The sequence below is a fragment of the Brachycentrus maculatus genome, unplaced genomic scaffold (genome assembly GCF_059751285.1).
Source record: "Brachycentrus maculatus isolate JH-2025_06_01 unplaced genomic scaffold, ASM5975128v1 h1tg000324l, whole genome shotgun sequence".
NCBI lineage: Eukaryota > Metazoa > Arthropoda > Insecta > Trichoptera > Brachycentridae > Brachycentrus > Brachycentrus maculatus.
This window is the reverse complement of record NW_028281073.1, coordinates 855,607-871,902: the sequence shown is the minus strand read 5'-3', so window position 1 is coordinate 871,902 and position 16,296 is coordinate 855,607. Positions and strand designations below refer to the sequence as shown.

Genomic DNA, 16,296 nt, shown 5'->3' with positions numbered 1-16,296 from the left:
AGAACGTTTAAAAATAAAGTTTTAAAATAAAATACAATGCAGTAAAAATAAATATCAAGCCACTTTTTGAACTTTTTTTACTGTGCAACAGATCTTTTTAGGTTAAACCTGAAGGTTTTTTCTCTCCATTTGAAAATTTTATATACATTATAAAAAATAATTAAACAATACCTTTTCTTCAAAATGCAAAAACAATAGTTTCTGCCCTGTAGCGGGTAAAGATTAAGTTAAAAATATGCCTGTTTTGCTGGGATATAGTACATTTTTTGGGCATTCCGAAAACATGCACAACTGAAAATTGACAATTTTTTATTTATGACGTTCTTGAAAGGAGTGAGCGTTTTGTGTATTTTGATTGTTTTGTTAATAATTATATATTTTCATTTACAGATTTTCATCTCGTCATCCTTTGAATCTCAGCAAGGTGCCCAGGATATGTGGGTTTTTATATTGGCCTACTCGAATATAAGGTAAGATCTTTCACATAAATACAAATATTATTTGAGAACCAAACCCCATCAAAATTTTTGAAATAAACTAAGTAAGTTTTAATGCCAACTAACCAATTTAATTTCACTCCGAATTGACTCGAATTAGCTATGTTCTATCAATCCTCCTTACTATATTTATTAAAAAAATTACAAGAGCATCCGATGATTATACGACACTTACGGATGTGCCCGAGTAGATGTGCCAGATGCGACAAATTTACTAGGTAGTCTGACGCTATAAAGCAAAGTAAGCATTCGATTTTAACCATAATTTTTAGTGTATTATTAGATTAAAACCAATATTTTTAGCTTTTCCACTTTATTCTTATTCGACCAGCAACCGGGTTTCGTCGTTACCGACATCATCAGACTGGTGGGAGGCTATACAAATTGTTATGTTATAATGTTGATATTATCAACTCCTGCCTTGTTTTATATATAACATAACAATTTGTATAGCCTCCCACCAGTCTGATGATGTCGGTAACGACGAAACGCGGTCGCTGCTCAAATAAAAATAAAGTGGAAAAGCTAAAAATATTGGTTTTAATCTAATAATATGTTAAAATGCAATTCCATCACGAAGTGTCAGTGGATAATATAAACATAATTTTTATTTTGTTCAGGAATAAACAATGCATCATATAATAACATAGCGAAGTGCCCTTGAGGTAGTGAGTATTTTACGAAAATGGTGTTTTCATTATTATTTTTATTTCTATTTCTGACCTCCAATCGGATACATTAAAAAACATGCATATTTTTATACGCCGTTCGCTAACCTTTTAACCATTTCAAAACTCTATGTTAATTTAAGTGTTTGAAGCGCCCATCAAGGAAACACACTTTGCCCATTTTATCGAAAGGGTTTAATTAATGCCGATTTAATATTCTTTTTATGTAAAAAATAAAAACGAAATCAATTGGTTCTATATGTGTATTTTTCCCGTTTCAAATAAATATGTTCCGTATTTCCAATTCAATTACTCGATCTCTGAACTCTGCACTCGTCGCTGGGCGGTCATTTCACATCGCTTGCACTTTAAAATACGATTACATACATATATCGTAGACCACGGGTTCTCAAACTTTTTCTAGTCGGGAACCTCCGCTAAAGTGTTACGTCGATTCAGGACAGACACCCCTTGTACAGAGATGGAAGGAATACAAATATACTGCCCACTTCCTTTTTGTTTCTTTGATATATATTTTTTTGCATCAAACAGCATAATATAAATACTAATATAATATATATGTGTGTGGGTATACAATATATTTTAGGTCATAGTAAAGGGTATAAGGGTATGGGTATTATAAGTAGAACTAGAATAAAAGTGTTAATATAAAATACAAAAAATACAAAATACTTGACTAGCAGAAAACAAAAAAAAATTATAATAAAAAATTAAATTAAATACTTAAAAAATAAAAAAGATGAAAAAGTTATTATTTCTATTATGTGTGTCCTAGGACTTCTTGTATCTCTTAGAATATCTTTCCAATGCTCAACGGGGGGCGGTATCGCTTAGAACTTAAGTTGTTGAACCAAAGATTTTAGAATATTTTTTTTCATATAAATCGTCTTTTGTATTATTTATGTAAATATGTAATTTTTTGCGCATAAATAGTTAATATATACTTTAAAAAGGTACCTACTTGAAAAACAATACATTGGTTTTAATATCTTTTTTTTTTACTAGGTTTTGTAAATACTTGATTTTCTGTTTTAACAGGATACATACAAAAGTCTACTATTGCACTACTATTTACTCTTATCCCCACCCAATGGTGCACAGGGCATTGCTAAGTTGATAGTTTATCACATGAAGCCAAGATGATCATTGGTGCGCTACCGCGCTCCAGGGTAATATTAAATAAATATTAGAGCGAAAAATCATCAAAAAACACTTACATTTATTTTGATCTCCCTCCCCCCCCTGGGAATCGATCCCGGGACTTAGCCAAACACGCTGACCATCACACAATGGAAGCGGAAATTGTACAGCAGGATTTTTTTGCGTAAACAAATCGAATCAAATAATTCAAATACTCATCTCTCAACTTTGAACAATCAGTTTTATTTTTAAAGAGACATATTTATATTATTATTATAACTATACACGAATGTTAAAATTTATGAATACTTTCGTAAGCCGAAAATTATTATTCTAAATTATATAATAAAATAAAACCCTTACTGCACCCCAATGGTGCATAGGGCACTGCTTCATATAAACGCAGTATTTTCTCGATCGATTACACATGAAGGAAAGGTGATCAGCCCTCCACTTCAGGTACCAGTCCAGTGTAATATTGAATAAATATTAGAGTGAAAAAATCACTTATATTTATTAAACCCCCCTGGGAATCGAACCCGGGACCTCCAGAACGGTAGCCGAGCATGCTGACCATTACACTACGGAGGCGGACAAATTATATTCGGCTCAATTATTAGCGCGAAATATACACCGCGTAACTATAAAATCGCGTTAAAAAATACGCATAAAAAGAGACCTTTCTGTCGGCATAACGAGTATACATATTTGTGTGTTACGTTTACGTAGAAATACAGGTACATAAAGCACTTAGACCTTTTAAATCCCATAAATATCCAATGAATTGAGAGTTTTTTTTTCGGTGTTCGCACTAATAAATTAAAGTGATGTTTAAAAAACGTACCAGGTTTTTCCAATGTATATATTTTTTCCGTCGCCACACTCCACTCGAAGCTACAGTAGGTACTACTAATACAGCCCATATTATACAGAGTGAAATTGCCTTGCGCGATTCCATATTTTATTCACTGAATTGCCACTCACTGTGCATCGGTAAGGGCTATTCCAAACCTGTTATAACTGAAAAATATTTTATATGATTTCGGTCACTCAAAAAAAGCATTTTTTTTTTACTCCGATGTTTTTCGTATCTGATTTCAAGATTATTCAATATTAGCCTGGAATGGTAGGGGAGAGTGCCCATGAATGGGACGTGTTTGATTTTGCATCTCTAGTTCTTCTCTGTAAAATAAATCACTAAAAGTAAACGCGGTTTCTCTTCATTCAATCTTTAAGCTACAAATATTCAGTACTTTGTTTTCGAATAAATTATCGTAACTGCCTGAAAAATCTACCTCAAGCGGAGGACTGATCATCTTTCCTGCATATGTTAACGATCAAGATAACACTGCGTTTATATGATGCAGTGCCCTATGCACCATTGGGGTGTGGATAAGGGTTTGAAGAAGTGAAGAAGATCTCAAGAATCTTTTGAACTCCATTTTGAAGATCAATCGCATTTGGAAGATAACGCGTGATGTAGATAGATATCTTTAACTTTACTTGTATTCGGTAAGAAACATCTTCTTCTTCCTAGCTCCATCCCAACTTATCGTCTTTGTAGATTGTTGGAGTCAGCTCTCCTCGTCCTCAGGTTGTAGGTCCTTCTATCATTTACAACGTCACCTAGGCCATGCCTTCGAATCATGTTATCTTTCTGTAGCATTCATGAATATTTTGGTCTTCCTCTAGATGTCTTTCGAGGAAGATCCATGTCGATCGCCTGGTATACAATATGTTCAGGTTCTCTGCGTCCTATGTGCTCATACCATCTGAATTGCCTTTCCTCTACCTTACTATTGATGCCTGTTACAGGCAGGCTTCCACGATTGCGTGAACTCTTTATTTTGTCTCTAAGGGACACTCCATCATTCGCATTTCAGCAGTTTCTAGTTGCATAGAATAGGTGTTATACATCGTCCAGCATTCGGAGCCAAAGAGAAGTTTTTTTTAATTTTTTAATTTTATTAATTTAATATATTTACATTTTTATTTATAACATAATACATTTTAATCATTTATACATATGGAGAACTTTTATATTTCGATTCGCTGTGCCTCTCCATAAAAGAGACTGTGCTCTTGTGCTTGGAGAGGGACTTACACTCGTGGTTTAATGCTATATAATAAAAGATATAATAGTTTTTTTTATTATATTTTTTCGAGATTTAAATGTATAGAGCTTTAATTTTTTTCTAAAGTATTTTTATATCATCTATTTTTTTTAAATTTCTTTAGGGAGTTTATTGAAATGTTGGATTGCCGAATATTTGAAGTTTTGCTGAAATTGCTTGGTATTGCATTTTGGAGTAGAAAAATCGTTTGAGAATCTCGATGATAAATTTTTTGTTAAATTTAAATAGTTGTCACCTTTTAGTATTTGAAAAATTGCGATTTTTTTTTATAAATGGATTCTATATTTGGGACTTGTTTTTTTGGACTGGGATATGTTTTTTTTTTCAAAATAACTTTAATTATGGTTTTCTGTACTATTTTCACTGAGTTCAGTATGTTGTTGTATGAGCCTCCCCATGCAAAAATGCCATACTGTAGTAGTGAGTATATTTCTGAAGTAAAGTATATTTCTTCTCCTTACCCTTATCCTATTATTAGTATTTGATAAATGTATTATTTACAATGAAGTCCATTTTTGGAAATGTTAAATACCGTTTGGTGTTTAATTTTTTTTACTCCTCTTTGCAAAGTAAGCCCGGCCGGAGTTGGACACTTTGCGGATTAATCCTCCGATAAGTGTTTTTTTGTATTTTTTTTTTATTTGAGCTTTCAATTCGTTTTTCCTCTCCCGCGTCGGTTTCCGCACCCGCGCATGTTAGCCCCGGGCGCCTCCGCGTTCCGTACCCGACCCGCGCGCATCCATCACGATCGAATCCCCATCAGCTCCGACGCTGTGTTTCTTTTACTCTCTTTTTTGTATCATTCCGTTTATTTCCCGACCCCGTCGCGTATTTTGCCTTCAAAGCCTCCCCCCCTCCTATCTAAACAATAGCACGCCAGAGTTGATTCGGGAGACGTGACGTTTCTGGGCTTTAAATCCGTTTTATATGAAAAAAAATACGGATTGTAGAAAACATCGGAAGCGATTCGTTTAACTGCTGTGGTGGATTTTTGTGCTAGCGGAAATGTTACGAAATGTTTCCTCAAATGTAAAATGTACGTTTATGTAAATTTACATTAGATGATGAGGTACATGCATTGCGTAACTATCTATACGTAAATGTCTTATTTGAAAAATGTTAAATACACTATAAAGCTTTTTTAAAGTGTTTTTCCATGAATCGCTATTTAAATTGCTCATTATAATTATTATTTGGTATATTTAATTTGTCTGCATCCGTAGTGTGATGGTCAACACGCTCTTACAGGTCCCTGCTTTGATTCCCTTGTGATTTTTTTCACTCTTAATATTTATTCTATTTTACCCTGGATCGCAGGGATGATCATCTTTCCTTTATGTGTTAACGATCAAGATAAAACTACGTTTATATGATGAATTGCCCTTTGCACCATTGGGGTGCGGATGAGGGTTGGAAGGAGGTGAAGATTAATCATTATTATTACCCTGGAATGATACCTAAAGCGCAGGACTGATCATCTCGCTTTCATATAATAAACATTGCGTCAATTTGATGCAGTGCCCTATGCACCATAGGGTGCGGATAAGGGTCAGTAGTAGAATAATCATTGCAGAAGGCACAGTTTAATACCGCGGCGGTTCTGCCACAAGGCATTGGACCTTACTTGCCTGAATATTCCCGCCGATTATTTCGACTCATGACCTGACCAATTTAATATTCTTACTCCCTTATTTTTCTTTCCTTCGCACAGTGGCACTTGGACTTTTGTACTAACTTCGTCGATGTTGTTACAGAAGTAGGAATTACAACATTTTGAGTGTGTCCAAATACTTGTTCACTAATCTGGATTACCTCCAATTATAGGAGGATTTTTTCCTATCATTTTTTGACATCTCATCAAAGATGAAGAATAATATGGAAGTCTGGGCATTTACGGGGCTACCAATTACCAGCCTATGAAGTCAACCAAACCAGCCTATGACGGTCGTCAGCCCCGTAAATGCCCAGACTTCCATATTCTTCTTCATCTTAGATGAGATGTCTGGAGCGTCTTCAGAATCATGGTATTCGCTTTATTTTTAACTTAAGGAAATATGACCATGTTTCACCCTGTCGCACTGAATTAAAATGGCTTCATTTCAAACAACGCATAAATTCACAATCTCTCGCCCTACTATATAACATTCTTCACGACCCCAATGCACCAATTTATCTTGTAGAAAACTTCGTTTACCTTTCTGATCATGGTCTATCGCTTCGCTCTTCCCAAGAGAGAACACTCTCCATTCCTTGCCACAACACAGCATTCCTCAGTAATTCCTTTACTGTCCAAGCGGCTAGACTCTGGAATGAACTACCTCTACACGTAAAAAATGCACCTTCTATCTTAACCTTCAAAAAACGCCTGAAACGTCATTATCTTACCTTAGAACCCTAACTGTCCATCTCCTCCTCCCATGACCCCTCCTCTCTTTCTTAAACTTGCTACCTGATTCTACCTATATATCATTAGAATCCTAGAATACTTTTTTGTCTAATTGTTAATAATTGTTTTTTAGTTTTTTGATAAAATCTATTACATCAGACAATAATATGTATTAACTTTTAAAAACGTCTGAGACATTACTATCTGTCATTAGAATCCTAACTGTCGATCAAACCTCCTCCCTCTACCTCCTTCCCTAAACTCCCTTCTTCCTTTGCCCTTCTTATTATCGTCTTTTGTTAATTTATGTTTCTTTTTAAATGTCAATTTGTAATTTATGTTTTTTTAAATGTTCAAGTACTATCTGCCCACTGATTGCAAACGGCTATATATGGTATCAAACGTTTTGATCAATATCACTAGTCCGTCTTTGGTCGGTTGGAAGATATTGCTTTTTAGCAATAAGCCCGCCAATGTACTTTTTATTTTCTGTACATGAAGTTTAAATAAATAAAAGATGTCAAAAAATAATATGAAGTAGGAATTTATGGATTGAACGAAATCGCTTCTACGTCAGATTGAACAACCCGATAAGTGATTCTCCCTGGCGTCCACCGCGATCTCTTTCATCAACGGTTCGGGTGACATCGGATAATTGCATTAGAAATTTGCACGATGAAGCAGAAAACGCCGCAAAACCAGAAGTGGTATTGTTCCCTCACACGCGAGCTGGTATTGCTAATAAGTTTCGCGAAACATGGAGACTGACTTAGTGTGCGCGACCGCAACCGCGTGCAACGCGCGATAACTCCACCGCCGCACATGGGATTGACGTAAATACAGTAAAACTTCGATATGACGGACCTGTATTTAACGGACAAAAAATTCTGTAATTTTTTTACTATTCGTCAGATAACGAAGTTCAACTATATTGTTTATGTAGTAAAATATATCCATTTTTAATAGAAACTTGAATTAAAATGGATAGATTGTACCACAAAGTGACTGCCAAATTAATTAATAAAATGATTAATTTATTTTATTAAAATTAAACACTTGAATATACCACTTTAATGAGTTTTATTTTTATTTACGACTAGTTTCGAAAACATCTGTCGTTTTCGAAACTAGTCGTAAATAAAAATAAAATTCATTGAAGTGGTATGTTCAAGTGTTTAATTTTAATAAAATAATCATGTCATTCCACAAAGTTAATGCCGAATCAATAAATAATATATTTATTTTTAAAACATATAACACACAAGTCACATATAATATTCTCGATGAGTAATTTCCATTATTCATTTTGGGACATGGAGTTAAGATTAACAAGACCGAAACACCAATAAGAAAGTTTTTAAAAAATTTAGAGAGTTGATATTTAAATAAAAAACACAAACTTCAAAAGCGCAAACATTCCTTGTTCAAGACAGGATTACCGAAAGCAAGCACATCGATATCAAACAGCAATGTTACTTCACGACGAGTGTCCCAAGACCAAAAATATAATTTTGTTTTGTTCATATATATCTAAATACAATGTTCATATTTTCAACAACAAGAAATGATATATTTAAAACCTATGTTTATATAACAAACTTTCGGCTTCAGCGTACACCCCCTCCCCCCAATCAGTCTGTTATATCGAAGTTTTACTGTATTTCAAATATCGGTGTACGTTGTTAGCGAAATGTGGCCGAGTTGTGAAAGGTCTCACAGCAGCAGACGGAAGGATCCTGCTTCGTATCCAATTGCGGGTAGCGTATTCACTGCTCGAGGCGGTGAATAGCGAATTCGGTAACCGGATTACGAACGCACGTATGTATACGTACATATGTGTAAACCCCCTTGCACACGGCGATATGACGGCGAAATTATAAGTCGGCTCGAACTTGGTTAGAAGCGCAACTTTGTATATTATATGGAAGATAATTCTGACATCTAACCGTCTTTATAATGTTTCTACAACATTCGGAATGCCTCCTTTTAGAGTCTATTAATGTATGCGTGTATTCATGTTGCTTCCTTGTTAGGGTAGGCAGAGAGAATAGAATCCCATCTGTGGGGAAAACCCAGATTTCGTTCACTCCTTCCAAGGACGTCATAAATTAAAAAACTTATTTTTCAGGAGAACGTTTTTAAAGTTTAAAAATATAACACAATGTTTTAAAAAATAAATATCAAGCCATTTATTGAACTTTTTACTGTGCAACAGATCTGTTTAGGTAAAACCTGAAGGTTTTTTCTCCATTTTAAAAATGTTAAGTACATTTAAAAAAAAATAATAAACAATACCTTTTCTTCAAAATGCAAAAACAACATTTTCTGCCCTGTAGCGGGTAAATATTAAGTTAAAAATATGCCTATTTGCTACGTTTTCTGGGCATTCCGAAAACATGCACAACTAAAAATTGACGATTTTTGATTTATGACGTTATTGAAAGGAGTGAGCGATGTGTGAACAAGTATTTGGACATACTCAAAATGTTGCTGTGTTATGTATGTATGTGTATGTGTATACATGTGTGTATGTATGTGTGTGAATATGAAAATGATCCATATTTCATAGTTACATTTAATTTAACCACTTTTAATGACCACATTTTAATGTGACTTAATTAATGTTGATCGAATAATTTATTTTATATTTTCTTTAATTGCAGCTAATTGTTCATATGTTTTTTTCATTTCTCTATCAATTCTCACATTCTTTTTTATTATTATAACGTATTTTGTTTATTATAGCGTAAATCACTCGCAAACAGCTAAAGGCATATGCATATGAAATTTATTAAAAAATCGTCTTTGTGTTATGTGTAATTTGTGTTATCAAAATAAAATAAAAATCTGTAAACCATATTTCGAGTCAGTATATAGAATAAGCACCCTCACACAAATACAGTCGAACCTCGATGCAATATATAGCCCAAAGTAACGGATTTTTTCGCTTTTTTAGAGATCTCTTTTATTTCCATGTATCTCTCATATGAGAAATAATTTGATATTACTAATTCTTAATTTAAGTTAATTCTTAACACGCTATTAACATGCCAAAACATTCTATTATGAAAAAATAAGTATAGGTAAATAATATATTTTTAATAAATGTTTTACTATGTAAATACCACTATTTCTTAAAATCTACTGTGACATGTGTTTTCAAGCATTCCGCAGCATTTTCAAACACCGTTGAAAATGATGCGGAATACATCGAAACACGTGTCGCAGTAGATTTTAAGAAATAGGGGTATTTACCATGTAAAACATGAATTAAAATGGATAGATTTTACCACAAAGTGACTGCTGAATCCATTAATGAAATAATATATTAACTCATTTAGCACTAAACATATTTTTTGTAATAAAATCTACCCATTTTAATTAGTACCACTATTTCCTAAAAATTTATATGTAATAATAATAATTAATAGAAGTAATAATTTTTTAACACATCTCGTCAGTCTTCGTCAGACGAACGTCTCCTGCCACCTTCTCGGATTCGCGTCGACGATAAATACGGTACCGGGTGGTTATTAAAACAATAACAAATAACTCACCCGCTAGAGCACAACGCCGGGTTTGGGTGAAAATAGTTAGTGGCGGAATATGATTTAATAATGACGCAGGGCGCTACGGGGAAGTGCGCCCGCTCATGACTTGACTAACTAGATTTCCTAACATTAATATTATACAATCAGAGACGCGAATACCCGACCACTTCTACCTTAATAAAAACTAACTAACTAACTAACCATCACGCCGCTTCCCCGCAGGGGTAGGCAGAGAGAATAGAACGCCACACCATTCTGTCTTTGCAAACATTCTTCGCCTCTTCCACGTTCATGCATCTCCACATACATACCCGCCGATTGTTACGACTCCTAAACTGACCACTTTCAAGTATTTGGCATACCTGTTCGTGCCATGTTTTTCTCTGTCTTCCTCTGCTCCTTTTCCCAATTACATTCGCCTCATAAATTTGTTTAACCGTTCTTTCCTCACTCATTCGTTCTACATGTCCAAACCATCTCAACACGCCTTTCTTAATTTTATCGATAATGCTTGTCTCAGCTTTGCATTCCTTCCTTATTTCACTATTCGAACATCTATCATACATCGTTTTGTCGCACATTCTTCTGAGAGATCGCATTTCGACTGCATTCAGTCTACTTTCCGTATATTCATTATGTTAGAAAGCGATCGTCAATCAGCATTGAAGAATTCACGCGTTTATATACAGAATTTTCAGTCATCCATTTGATTTGATTTGTACTGGTTGTATTCGATAAGGTCATTACTTGTTAAAATGACAAATTTCACCAGAGGTCTCATTGTTTTATTAAAATGCGATAGCGTACGATGGCCAGTCATCAATATCGTTGGTGACGCAACCCGCCGAAACAGCAAACACACGATTGGGCCAAATTTACGATGTATTATTTCGGAAAAGCGACTTCGTACTTTGTCATGAACGTTGGACTGGGGCAGGGGTCAGGCCCGGACTTTATTAATATTTTATTTATTTATTTAAATATGTTACATACACTATTTAATATTCCCTTTGAGTAATTTCCATTACTCATTTTGGGACATGGGATAAAGGCTAACAAGACTGAAAAACAAATAAGAAAACACTGGGCAAAATTTAAAATATAAAGCAATTAGTATTTACTAAGTAAAACTTTAATTTAAAATGGATAGATTTTAGATTTTGAGGCGAATGTAAGTGGAAAAAAGAGCAGAGGAAGACCGAGAAAAACATGGCACGATCAGGTATGCCAAATACTTGAAAGTGGTCAGGTTAGGAGTCGTAACAATCGGCGGGTATGTATGAGGAGATGCATGAACGTGGAAGAGGCGAAGAATGTTTGCAAAGACAGAGTGGTGTGGCGTTCTATTCTCTCTGCCTACCCCTGAGGGGAAGCGGCGTGATGGTTAGTTAGTTAGTTAGATAGATTTTACCAAAAAGTGGGAGTAGCCCCTCAATATTGTTTGTCCTATTATACATATACCTTGTGTGAGAAATAGTTTTTATTTTATACATACATAAAACTTATATAGGTTCATATGATCCGATCATTTAGAAGATCCGCATCAGTGAATCTAATATCGCAAGCTCTATTTCAATTTTTCAATTTTTTATTCAAAATTAATACATATATACATTACAAACAATATATTCAAGGCGTATACATTAAAAAGTAAGCAAGAAGACTCGAAGATGTAGAAGAATCCCGCTTCGGAAAACTCCTTCAGACATATGGAACAGTTAAATATATTATTCAACATAGCGGTAGCTCTTCCTACAGACATAACCATCCTGTAGGAAGAGCTACCTCTAATACCAACAAGTCCAAGAGGGAGGCCTTTGTTCAATGCAAGAATTCAATTAAATGTATTCAATAATTAATATATACATTACAAACTAACATTTAAGGCGTATACATTAAAAAAACAAATTAAAAAGTAAGCTAGAAGAATCTTGTTAAATGTGTAGAAGAATCCCGCTTCGGAAAACTCCTTCGGACACATGGAACATATCAATATCCAATGTGATATTATTCAATATAGCGGTAGCTCTTCCTACAGGCATAACTAACCATCGGCAGGTTGGTCCTGTGTATAGGAATGTGAAACAATCTATGCCGACGCTGTCTAAGGTAACTATCGGGAACATACAGACCAATGCTACAGATAATTTCAGAATTATAGATCATACCGCGCAACAATCGAAAAAAATGCGTAATCAAATACACATTCCTTCTAGTCTCTAAACTATTGTAGCCAAGCATACCCTGGAGAAACTCGGTCGGAAAGAAGAACGCTGAAGTAGGTTTGTTGGCGCTATGTTTTCCAAATATACTAAGGCCTCTTCTGGGGCGAATCTGACGCCCGCAGAGGCAGCATCTCGCACGTAGGTACTCGGGTAAGTACCTACCTACAAAGTACACATTACCTACTCACTACATCGCTACGTAACGGGTAGGTTTAAGTTTGGCTACGGGAACACGCACACGCCCACGCCGGATATTAGCGCGTGTGTCGGCGCGGCATCGGTTTGCGACGCGACACACGCGACTCGGGAATGGGGCGATACACGAGGAAAATGGCGGTTCGCGGAAAAGGATTGTACGCTTTGCCTTTATCGGTGTTTCCGTCGGCATTTCGCTCTATTCCCCGTATCATTGCGACGTCTTTCTCTATATTTTCATATTCCTAGAAATCGTATATTTTCATACTTAAACTATGGATATGTCAATTTCTTATAATGTAGTACTGCGAACTCTTTCAACATCGTGTGTATTTTTTTTAAACCTGCTATGTCTAAATTTGTATTAGTTTTTCTATATTGTGTTAATAATTATAATAACATTTTGAGTGTGTCCAAATACTAGTTCACAAAATCTGGATTATCTACAATTATATGTGAGTTATTTTCATATTATTTTTGACATCTCATCAAAGATGAAGAAGAATATGGAAGTCTGGGCATTTACGGGGCTGACGACCGTCATAGGCTGGTTTAAGTGATCATTTTACACACGTGTAACGTTCACCAATTCTACCCATTATTGACAACCACACTATTCAAATTCTCGGAAGTTCTATATATATGAACCAATTGCAAAACGTTGTTCTTCAATCATTAGAACTTCACTAGAGACATCTATTGTTGATCATCTATTATCTCAACAATATATATTTTTCAAATATTACAATTTGAGACATTCGAGGTATGATCCGAAAATCACAGTGCGTTAATAATGTCTTTACCACCGTCTAACCATGAGAAATGTCTCGCAATACTTGTCGCCTTTCGCACGTCGCTGCTCGGCTTTTCCGACGGCGCGTCGCGGAAATAAATCGACCCCGTGCGCGCGGGGCCTAATGAATATAAACCCGGGCCAATAAAGCGCGCCGTGTCCCCATCTGGCGGTGTCGCCCGTCACCCCGCGTCACCTGGCTTACGCTCCGCACCGCTCCTCACCCGCTCCGCACCGCTCCGCACCCGCTCCGTGTGTGACGTGCGGGTGCGGTGGTAGTGTGACAAGGGCGCTGCGAATACAGGCGGCTGTGCCCGGTTTGGGATATTCGTACATATCGCTCACTCCTTTCAAGAATGTCATAAATAATAAAAAATCGTCAATTTTCAGTTGTGCATGTTTTCGGAATGCCCAGAAAATGTACTATATCACAGCAAAAGAGGCATTTTTTTATCTTAATATTTACCCCCTACAGGGCAGAAAGTGTTGTTTTTGCATTTTAAAGAAAAGGTATTGTTAAATTATTTTTTTTAAATATACTGAATATTTTTAAAATGGAGATTAAACCTTCAGGTTTTACTTAAAAAGATCTGTTACACAGTAAAATGTTCAATAAATGGCCTGATATTTATTTTTAATACATTGTATTATATTTTTAAAATTTAAAAACGTTCTCCTGAAAAATCAAGTTTTTTGGAAAGGAGTGAGCGATATGAATCTTCATTACACCTCACGCTAGTTACTTCATTACTCAGTTTATATTTAGACCTGAAGATGAAAGCATAGGTTCCGAAACTAGTTAAAATAAAATAAGTATAACTGAAGTGGTAAAAAAACAAGAGTTTTCTTTTAAATTTACTACTCAACGTTCACAATACTATTCACTACGTTCCATCCTCTCTGATTCCTCATTCATTCTTGAGTCATCCTCATGGTTGACGATCACACTACTCAAATTTTCGAAAATTCTAGATATATTGATCAAACTAGTAACGTAGTATGCGCGAGTGCACAATAGCCATCTATGGTGAGATGAGAAATGCCTTTAATATACTTTTATTTCTTTCGTTAGATTTGATTATGAAAAAGATTAGCAAACTTCAAAACAGCAAACAGATCTTGATTCGGCAAACAGCAATAACTCGACACTGGCTATAACACCCAAGATGGGTGAAAAGCCATTAAAAAGAAAAAGAAGAAAATAGCAAACAGCAACGTCACTTCGCGACGAATGTCCGAAGACAATTTATTTACAACATTTTGAGTCCAAATACTTGTTCACAAATCTGGATTATCTCCAATTATAGGAGGATTTTTCATATTATTTTTTTGACATCTCATCAAAGTTTAAGAAGAATATGGAAGTCTGGGCATTTACGTGGCTGACGACCGTCAACTCATATAATAGTCCTTCGACTTCAACGGACACCTCCCCACCCCCCAGTCCGTTATATCCAGGTTTTACTTTAACACCTTCGAGATCCCTGTGACTGCTAAGTCACAAATAAATAGGCGCAGCTGGGCTGGAGGCTGCCATCGCGTCACATTGGCACCGACACGGGATTGATATCGGGCAGTGATTTAACGTCACGACGGTCGGCATTGTCGTCACACGCCCGTCACCATTTACGTCAGACGTTGGCAGCCCGCGACTGTATTACGTCCTGCAGACGCAGTCTGCAGGAACGGGAGAGGATGATGTAACGCTGCCAGAGGACGATGTAACCGTACATACTCGTACACTCTAAAATATAACGGAGCCAGAAAACGATGTAACCAGACATACTTAATTTTTTTTTACAAAATATTAGTCCACCTCCGTAGTGTAATGGTCAGCACGCTCGGCTACCGTACTGGAGGTTCCGGGTTCAATTCCCAGGGGGGGTCAAATAAATATAAGTGTTTTTTTCACTCTAATATTTATTCAATATTACCCCGGACTGGTACCTGAAGCGGAGGGCTGATTACCTTTCCTTTACATACTAACGATCAAGATAACACTGCGTTTATATGATGCAATGCCCTATGCACCATTGGGTTCGGATAAGGGTTTAAACCCAGGTAACATTTGACGTAATTGTTTTTTTTTCTTCCTATAAAACCGTTTTGGTATTGAAAAAATAAGCTTTTCTTAGAATTAATTATATGGTTTTGAAAATAAAAGAGTTATTGAAAGGTAACGAGTTAAAAAAATCAATTTATATTCTAAAAAAAAACCAATAATATTTCAATATAAATTCATTAAAAAATATATGTGCGCGGAGACACGTGTGGCTTCTCGCGCAGCCGGTCGCACATTTCGGTTACCTTCAGCTTTATATACAAAAGACACTTGTAAGACGTCTAATTTATTGTCTTTCTTTGAATATAGGTCGATATATCGATCTAATATCGCTCGCGTTAAATTACTTTCCAAAACAAACTTCACCATGTCAAATGTGTCAAGTATATTAAGTTAATTGTAGACCCGGAGCATATATAGACAATCCGTGACGTCATATGACAGTAACAGAGTAGTCAGAATTCCGATGAACGATGAAATGATGAAATGATATTGTTCCCAATCGGCTGTCGCGTCCATCCATCGCGGAGGCAGCCGAAGCGCAGCGCCAGCCGCCGCCCCGTGATTAATGCGTTTGATTAAACCCTCATCAGGGGTGGTGGCAATATTACCCACCCACCCCG

At 35.8% G+C, this 16,296-nt stretch overlaps 1 long non-coding RNA gene across 1 annotated transcript in view; it reads left to right on the top strand.

The window, feature by feature from the left end:
- Positions 1 to 416: 416 nt before the first annotated feature.
- The window catches only part of LOC148304361 (uncharacterized), a 40,250-nt gene continuing 24,370 nt past the window's right edge, over positions 417 to 16,296 (top strand). Inside the window, exon 1 of the long non-coding RNA XR_015838358.1 lies at positions 417 to 470. This is a non-coding gene — a long non-coding RNA (uncharacterized LOC148304361). The remainder of the gene's footprint in view (positions 471 to 16,296) is intronic.